This window comes from Leptinotarsa decemlineata, unplaced genomic scaffold (assembly GCF_025532065.1).
Source record: "Leptinotarsa decemlineata unplaced genomic scaffold, Ldec_3_MD MMD2_tig00000035_RagTag_RagTag, whole genome shotgun sequence".
Taxonomy (NCBI): Eukaryota; Metazoa; Arthropoda; class Insecta; order Coleoptera; family Chrysomelidae; genus Leptinotarsa; species Leptinotarsa decemlineata.
Window position 1 is genome coordinate 829,699 of NW_027412540.1, and position 9,271 is coordinate 838,969.

The following is a 9,271-nucleotide window of genomic DNA, read 5'->3' on the forward strand; positions in this document are numbered from 1 at the left end:
GTGTAGTAGGGTGCAAATTGTTCAGCTATCAGATTTGCTTTCTCTATGACTGTTGTTGCAAGTGATCTATCCGTTTGTATTAGTGATAGAATTGTAGATTTTGTAATGTTTTGATTTTCTGCTTCAGCTACAGACTAGAATGATCTTGACCCGTTGGAATTGACAAGCAGTTTAACCATAATTCTTTGACTGTGAAGTTATTTTTAAATTTTTTCTTAGTTTGCAACCAAGGCTTGCCGTTAGAAGTTTTTTTTATTGAAAAAGGGATATATGTATTCATGGATGATATAATAACTGAAACAGACAACTAGCCAGAAACAATTTCGGAAAAGGTCTTGGAGATCCTCCTACTCAGCAGATCTGAAATACCAAACTTTGTACGGCTTAGATTGTTTCCCAACATTTATCAGTAATCCACCCAACTCGAAAATGAGTTTGGGATCAGAAGATCCCAATGGAGGCTTCACGGTGACTGTGTGAATTTCTGGATTGGTTATTAGGTATAGATCCAGAAGACTAGCATCACGTCAGGAATCCTGGTTGCCTCATTAATAATCTGAAGTAAGTCCGCTGCTTATAGCAAAAGCCCCTGCTTCGCGACCTTGTTCGTGGTTGATATTTGAAAATTTCAGACATTAGATGTTGAAGAAATTTCGGCACTGGCAAAATTTGAGTGAAGTTTTATTATGGATGAAGTGTAGTTTTATTAGTGACTAGTTGTTGCACGTGGCTTCGCTCGCATAGAATTTGGTAAGTAACATCAAGTTTCGTGTCAGATCATTTTAAACAAATAGTTACAATATTTTTTTATCGAACATAAACTTCATGTTTACAACTTCAAAACAGACGAATATTAATAAAATCTTCAAACCCCTATTTTTCCCCTTGGGGGTAGAAATTCCTGATTTTCTTCCTCGATGTTTATTTATGCTATACAAAAACTCTATCTGCTTACTTCAAGATTCTAGGTTCAGTAGCTTCGGCTGTATATTAATATAAGAGTGTTACTCAATAAATATAGGTACCCACTTATATAGTATTCCACGTATATTCTCTGAATAGGTATAGTAGACTGGCTGTGTTGTGCCATGTCTATTCTTGTACGTCACCATCACAAATAACACACAGTGTTTCCCGAAAATCAATCCATACTAAATGTTACTTCGTTGTATCCACCTTATACATATATCTTGCAGTCTCAGGGATAGATATAACAATTTCGAGGAGATAACGAATCCATTTTGATTGCCTAATGAACAATTAACTACTCTATAGTTGAATTGGTTGAATTATGGAACGAGCACTGAACATACCACTTTTCTACTTCTAAGAAAAATAATAGTTTTGGCATCACTCGTTATGGAAAGAACCCTGTGAACTTTTTGTTCCAAATAGAAGAAGGGGTTTCTGAAAAAAAACTGTTTGGCCTACTAATTTTCCAGTCATTTCACAAAAACTGTGAGGAAGCCGCAATGGTATCGCCAACTCAATATTCCCACTCCCAGTAACAAGAAACAGTTGATTGATATCATTTCCGGGTAAAAAAATAACACAGAAAACGCAGTTGATGATATTGTTAAACAAATCATCAACTGCTTCCACAATCAACAAAAATGCATAACTGTCTTTTTGGATTTGGCCTAGACATTTGATACCGTCGATCATAATATACTCCTTCAACGTCTAGCTGACATTGGTAAGGGGGGTGTTGCTTTGGAAATATTTGAGGACTATTTGACAAATAGAACACAAATTGTTAAGGTTAACGGCTCTCTCAGCGACAGACTACTAGTTACCCGGAGCGTATCCCAAAGAATTGTATTGGGACTCATACTATTTTTAATATATATGAAAAACTTCAAAATTTCCAATTTCAATCATGAATTGTATTCATTTTTTGATGACACTATCACGTTTGTTGAAAAAACGTGGGAAAAGGTATAAACTCAGGCTGAAATATGTACCAAAATGATTTTCAACTAAGTAGTGAAAAAATAACTACGATGAAAACTTTCCATGAAGATATGTAGATCATACACAGATACAAAGTGAAAAAAATCCTATCGAAAAATCTACTCACCAGAAAAAAAAAAGTGCTTTCGAAACAACTACGCTCATGTGAACATTGAATCAATCGAAAATAATTTTTCCCATTCAGTTTGTACTTCAATAATTCATTATATACTTGAAACATATATTATTCACAAGAACGCTTCACAATGTTGTGTATGATAAGGAATCGATAAAAAATGTATTTTTTATGGAACACTATCATCCTCATTGATGTACAATGAAGTTTCGTGGCAGGGTACTCGTACTATCATCTCATCGGTGCCACTCGTTTCTTTTATAACAAGTCGCGATGGGAAAAATATTTTTGGTCTTTCACTTCTAGACCATTTAATAAAATCTGTTAACCCATTTTTCACAATATGATATGTTTCTGATATTATTTTCTGGCATGCATCTCTTATTACAACGCTTATCTTCTGAACCATTGAACACCTTATGAATTCTGTCAGCTGGATGTAGAAAATTACATATAATTTTATAAAATTCAAAATAAAGTGAGTGAATATATACATTTCAATTCACAATCAATTTTAGTGGACTTCATTTACTGTAAACTTCCTCTCAAGATACATGCTTCATTTTTTTAAATATATACATGTTACAATATATTATTGAGAAATTTGATAAGATACGTACAGAACCTTTAATTGGTAAAATTCAAAATTTAAATATTACTACCACTCTGAACTTGAAAATAGAAATCAGGAATTTGAAGACTCAACTCAATATGGAAATTTTCATCTGAAGTAGAAAGAACTGGATATTTTGTAAAATTTAGTTTCGTGTATTTTTATGCTATTCTGGATAGTTCACATCACTCAAAAATACGAAGGAAGCTTAACGTTTTTGACATTTTGACGTCTCATTATTTCTCTATTTTTATAGTTTATATTCTGAAGCAAAATGATACATAATGCGTTATACAGAAGACTGAATATGAAGTGAGTCAATAATCAGTAGAACTATTCACTATTCAGCGAAATGCATATTTTCCAATTTTTTAGTTATATTGTGTATTCCCATGTAGCAGCAAAAATTGTTAGAAGATGTTTAAAAAAAGAATACAAACGATCTGCTTCAGAAAGAGAAAGGAGTGTTATCAAAATTTATAATTTTCAGCTGGGTAAGAAAGCTGACGAAGTTGAAACTTTGAAGATCAATTCTTCTAAGGAGAATATCGTGGATGAAAAAGTAAAAATTGTACAATATAACTAATGTCACATGGCCATAAACGAATATAAAAAATATCGAGGCTCCCTTTTATATATTCTCTGATGAAATTGTTTTAAATGATTGACACCTATGAAAATAACTGGAAGGTGGGAACGAATAATGTGTAAAACTTCACTTGTAATTTTTGAGGTTATTTGTGTGGAGTAGGATACTTGCAGGATGAATATTTTTCAAGATAATTTTCCAACTGAGATGTGAGGTGAATAATGCTCGAAAGAAATTAAGCGATTCATATCAATTTCTTTCGTAGTTAGAGGTCTTACACCTTGATGAAGATTAAGTTTTTTTATTGAAAATAATATATATCTCGACTTTATTTCAAAGTATCAAACAGTCATCTTCCAGTGAAATCTGCAAAGAATATTTGGTACAATGAATTGATTGATGTAGCCGTTACTACGTGGTAGGAGATCATCATGAAAAATGAGAAATGAAAATTTCTATGTTTTTACCACTTTCATTTGTAACTAAAGTAACTCCAGTTTCGTCCTTTAAGGACATTTTTGAACTCCTACATCAAATGTATAATGTTGAATAAGTTTGAAAATGTCCTTATAGGTTGAAACTGCAGTAACTTTAGTTACAAATAAAAGTGGTGGAAAACAGAAATTTCCCAGTGTTTCCCAATTTTAATCAATTCAACTCATCAGTGCAAAAAGTTTTTTGGAAACAAGGGAATGAAACTTAACAGGAATGAGCACAGAAACATTGTTTTAGTGTCGAAAGTTTTTAGATGTATTCCTATAATGAACTTTTTTCCAGCATTCTGTACATTTTTCAGTTTTCAAAATTGTCTACCAAAATATTTTTGTCCTTTGCACCTTACTTTCGGTGAATATTTTGCATAAACTCGATCGAAAAGCGAGATTCCAATACACGTTCCCACTTACAGCTCCGAATTGTCGCGTAGAATTCCGTTATCTGCCCGGTACTGACGATGCCCAATAGGCTGAAACAGCTGTCTACCGGTAGCTCTTAGATTGGAATCAATACGGGAATGATCACAATAGTACTTATCTATTATCTTTTGATTTCCATGGAATTATTTTCCAGCAGCTTGACTGTATTAATCTTTCTCGATTTCATATCATTTCTAGAAACATGTGGATTCGTTTTCCGATGGCATTTCAGGTAAGCTTCTCAAAATTCTGCTACCGTAGTTGTCGATTGATTGGTCAACCAGGTAGTTTCACTTATGTCTCGCTTGCGTTTACGCAGTTATTTGTTTTAAGTACTTTTCTTGGTTATTCGCATTTTGTCTTTGATCGAGGACCGCCTGCCCGGTAGTGACGATGCCCAATAGGCGCACACACGCATATAAATGTGTAACTATAAATTAATACAATGGTTGATGCGGTTCAAATAAAAACTGGGGCTGATATTTCAAGATCTTCAATAATCAGATGTGTGTTAGGAATCACACGTTAAAAGGTAAGACCTCGTTAGTCCTCAGCTCGCACAAGTTTCCCAACTTCTGAGAGTTGTCGTTCGTATGGGTGCGACAGCTGATTAACGAGAAAACATATTTTAAACAGAAATACAATATTTTTCTTCAAAATCAATGTATATTCATGTATTTCAATGTCAAAACTCATTGAACTGAAGTAAATTGAGCAGTTTTCAAAATTTTTGTTCAAAATTGTGTGCTTCAGTGTTTGTGTAAACAATGAATTCAATTTTTCAATTCGAAATACGAAATATTCCTTTTTCCAAGATGTTTCTACGTACTGCAAATATAATTTTTGTTCAAAATTGGGTACTTCGTCGATTGTGTAAAGAAAACTTTTTTTTTTCAATTCGAGATAGGAAATATCATTTGTAGTATAACTTTTCTTTGTTGTAGATGGATTTTAATGAAATTAACGCTATATCCATTGTAGAGAAAAATCTATTGTGAAATTGAAGTCAATAAATATGAAATGGGCAACGGTTCATGATTCATACGGCTACCCAGTGAAATTGCAAACAGGCATGCATGTGTGAATCTTGATCATTGAGGTGATGCGTGTTTCTTCGGAGCAATCGTTAGTGTACCCTCCCAAATGGAAGGTTTCACATGCTTCTTCATATCCAAATTATGATACGGTTTTGAATAGAAAGGGTTTGGAAATTCCTATGCCAATTCACTGCATTACACAATTTGAAAATCAGAACGATTTTTCTGTAAATGTTTATAGTTTACAAATGAATTTTGTTGAAGAAAAGACAGTTAACGAAGTAGTATCTGCACGATTGACCAAATATAGAAGAAAACATTAGTAGATGAACAACACCGATTCTGGCGCAAACGAGAGTGGAGGAAACGTCATCGACCCAGGATGGAATGAATACCGGAGAGGTTCGAAAAGCGTGGGCCCCCTCGTCCCCCTTTAGTACTCCATATCACCGCTCAGGCCCTCTTGAGACTCCGCCTCACCCCTCGGCCTCCTTGTCTCATGCCAGTCACGTGATTCAAATCAAAAAAAGTTTATAGTTATGAGATTCGAACCCACGACGTCCGCGTGGTGGACATTGTCCTTAGCCTCTACACCAACGTAAGATATTGAAAGTAACTGCGAATGTTGGGTATTTAAGTGTAAGATTTGTCGGAACCGAAATTGACTCATTTTATATACTTGACTACATTTTTTTTTTAATTTCCGTAGAATGTTAGGGAAGTTGTACCCCGGATCGTATAAGTGTCGTTGTAGAAGGCTCCAAACGTAATGTTGCTATGTATGGTGCGTACTTTAATGATATCCACAGGTAGATCGGATTCATAATGTTCATTTGGTTTGAGAAGAGTAGATGAAAACCCCAGTATCTGAGCCAAGATATTTGCAGATCGGAAATCAATCGAGTGCTTCAGACAGAATATTTCACTTTTCAGCGTTTTTTTATTCAGTTTTAAAAAAATCCTCAGGGTTTTCCTTGAACGTTTGAGGCGTAATGTATTTGTTTATTAATTCTTCAATGTCACTAATTTCGTAAGATCCAACAGGGATATCGATGCTTTTCTATTTGGTTTTGTCAGCGTTTTCATAATAGTAGAATTTCGTACCTTCTTCAATGTTGGGTATACTGTTGTACGAATGGAAACTGAGCAAAGCCAAAGTATATTCAGAATCAGAATCTAATCGAATGGGTGGATTGAAATCGATGAAGAGCGTCGAAGAAAGACTCGTTAGCGTTAATATCATAGACATGACTGATATAATGTCAGTATGACATCTCCTTAAATATTGATTGGAACAACAACAAGATTCTGGATAAAAAACATTTATTTCTACAATAATAACCTTCTATTTGCGAACTCACAGGACCATAATATATTGCTTTTTGTAGCGATGACGCAGCTGATGTAGGTGGTGGTACCTCATGTCGGTAATGGATGAAACATGGTAAACGAATCTGCAAGGCAAATCGATATTGGTAGTCCTTTGGTAATCTATGCCAAACATCCAATAATTTCCAAGGTTCAGCATTCTCAATCAAATAGTCGATCGATAAAGTTTTCAATTCAGCATCGGTTAAATCTCGCAAAGATTTATCTCCAACCAATTTTGCAGACATTATGGAGCAGAAACTGTAGGTACAGATGTCCGCAATTTCTCTGGTCAAAATTTTGATACTGATCATTGTTATATGTAATCGTTATACCCCCTCCAAAATATCTAACCAATTCCATTGGAGGTTTGAGATTACCGAAACTATCAAAATATTGTATAGCATTGCCGTTTATAATGTAAGCTACCCAATGAGTGCCTGCATTCAATCGAGAATCCAAGTTCAATACAGCACATTCTCGCAGCCGAGGACCAAGAGTTGGCAACGTGTCGCGCATAAAGACTCCACGAAAATGTGGAATTCTCAGTTGATGGGCACATTTTTGAATTTCCCAATCATATAATGCTCTATAGAGTAGCTTCAGTAGGAGTTTTTTGCTTCTTCAAGTAAAGACCTCGCCCTTTGCGTTGCTGTTGTTTCTTTTGGAACTGACCAAATCCTCGAGGTGTTTTACGTAGGTACAAACCGGAACCTAAATATTTCATAGCTTTATTGTGAGGTTGATCTTCTTCAAGTTTCTTTTTGGCATTTTTAGCATCAATTACGGTTTTTGCGATAGCGTCTGCTCCACCTGCCAACGAACCCAAAACTGACAGGGCAGCGAATATAGGTATGAGGGGGAGGATTCCTCCAGATTTTGCTTCGAATAGTATTATCCTAGGTATCCGTATGTTTTTACTTCCTCCAGCTTGACTCAATCCCATTTTAGCGGCTCGCAATGCCAAAGCACTAGATTTCTCAATATTGGTAGGATATGGCTTCCAATTTTTAGTAATTTTTTGAATCATATTACGTCGAAAGGACAACCCCATGCCGAACTTACGTTTCACTTTCATTGTTGTAGTTACGAGCCAAGCTGCAGCTTTTTCACTAAATCTAGCGTCTCTCCATTTAACGCGTTTCCAAGCTCTATTTTCCAACACTTGATCTGCTTTATGACGGTCTTCTAAGTAGTCGCTTTGAGAGTACGCGATATCGTGATCTTTACAATATTCGTCCAAAGGATTCACACCTGTGTCACCACGTTCCAATATCTTTTTCAATTTGGTGCCAGGTCCGAAAAAATGATAACCAGGTAGATGTAATTCGAACGGGAGCTTATTGATAATCGAGTTGACGACACCTGTTCCGGAGTAAGTCAACATTGAAAATGATTGGGTAATGACTGTGATGTTTTTATTTATAACCGTAGCGCACTCATTATCCAGCATCACATCATGAAAGTCGTTCAACAAGACAAGACATTACCTATTGAAAATTTAGACTTTTTGAATGAAGCCAACAATAGTAGTGTAGTTGGGAAGCACGGTAGATTATTACCCAATTCGTTTCGTGCAATAATTTGTGGGCCGAGTGGTTGTGGAAAGATAAACGCTATCTTAACATTGCTATTCCACCCGAATGGCACCAAATTTGAAAATATCTAGGTATATTCAAAATCATTGTATCAACCTAAATATCAAGTAATTCAAGAAATTTTCAGTAAAGTCGAGGGGTTGGGATATTATTCGTTCAGGAAAAATGACGATATCATAAGACCTCACGAAGCCAAATCAAATTCCATATTCATTTTCGATGATGTCGCATGCGATGGCCAACAGAAAATTCGTGAATATTATTCTGTATGTACGCATAAGAACATTGACGCCGCCTATCTTTGTCACATATTCGAAAATCCCCAAACAATTGATACGAGGCAATTGCAATATGATTGTACTTTTCAAACAGGATGAAGTGAATTTGAAACATGTATTCGATGAACACGTCTCTCCCGACATGCCTTTCGATGAATTCAAGAGAATGTGTGCCGAATGTTGACAACATCGATATGGAACCGTTGTAATAATGAAAGATTTCGATAAGAATGGTGGACGTTATCGTCAAAAATTCGACAAATATATAAGTATACAGAGTATGTGCTGTAGTATCATGAAACCGTTGGGCAAAGAAGTTGATGTTAATCGAAAGAATAAAATCAACGAAATTGCACGCATCATTCAAAAAAAAAATTGACTCTGAAATTGGGCAAATCCGAAGAAGATGAGTCATTGCAAAGATTTTTCAAACCTCTGTCTATTCCATTGAGGAAAATAGCAAATAAAACAACAACACAATCACCCCATTGAAAACTGAGGCAAAAACCGAAGTTAAACAAGATACAGTGGAAGAGCCTGAAACGATTCCATTCCAATCTCTCGTACATGTTGCAGGTACAGATGTGGATGACGATGATATGAAAACGTGGGTATGCAGAAGACGAACAAGACGACAACGTTGCGTCAGGCATAAATGAACAAGTTTTAGAAGAATATATCGATCAATATCCGATAATGTCTCAACCGTACATTGAAAAACAATGGGGAAATTACAAGGAAATCGACAAAGTATACGGTCCCATATATGATGGGGTATCTTCAAA

General features: G+C 35.4%; 1 long non-coding RNA gene across 1 annotated transcript; it reads left to right on the top strand.

Moving 5' to 3' along the window:
* The first annotated feature begins 2,762 nt into the window (after nt 1–2,762).
* On the top strand, nt 2,763–3,336 carry LOC111511711 (uncharacterized). Its single transcript, XR_002722965.2, has 2 exons — nt 2,763–3,014; nt 3,078–3,336. It is a non-coding gene; the product is annotated as an uncharacterized lncRNA (long non-coding RNA).
* The last annotated feature ends 5,935 nt before the right edge of the window (nt 3,337–9,271 follow it).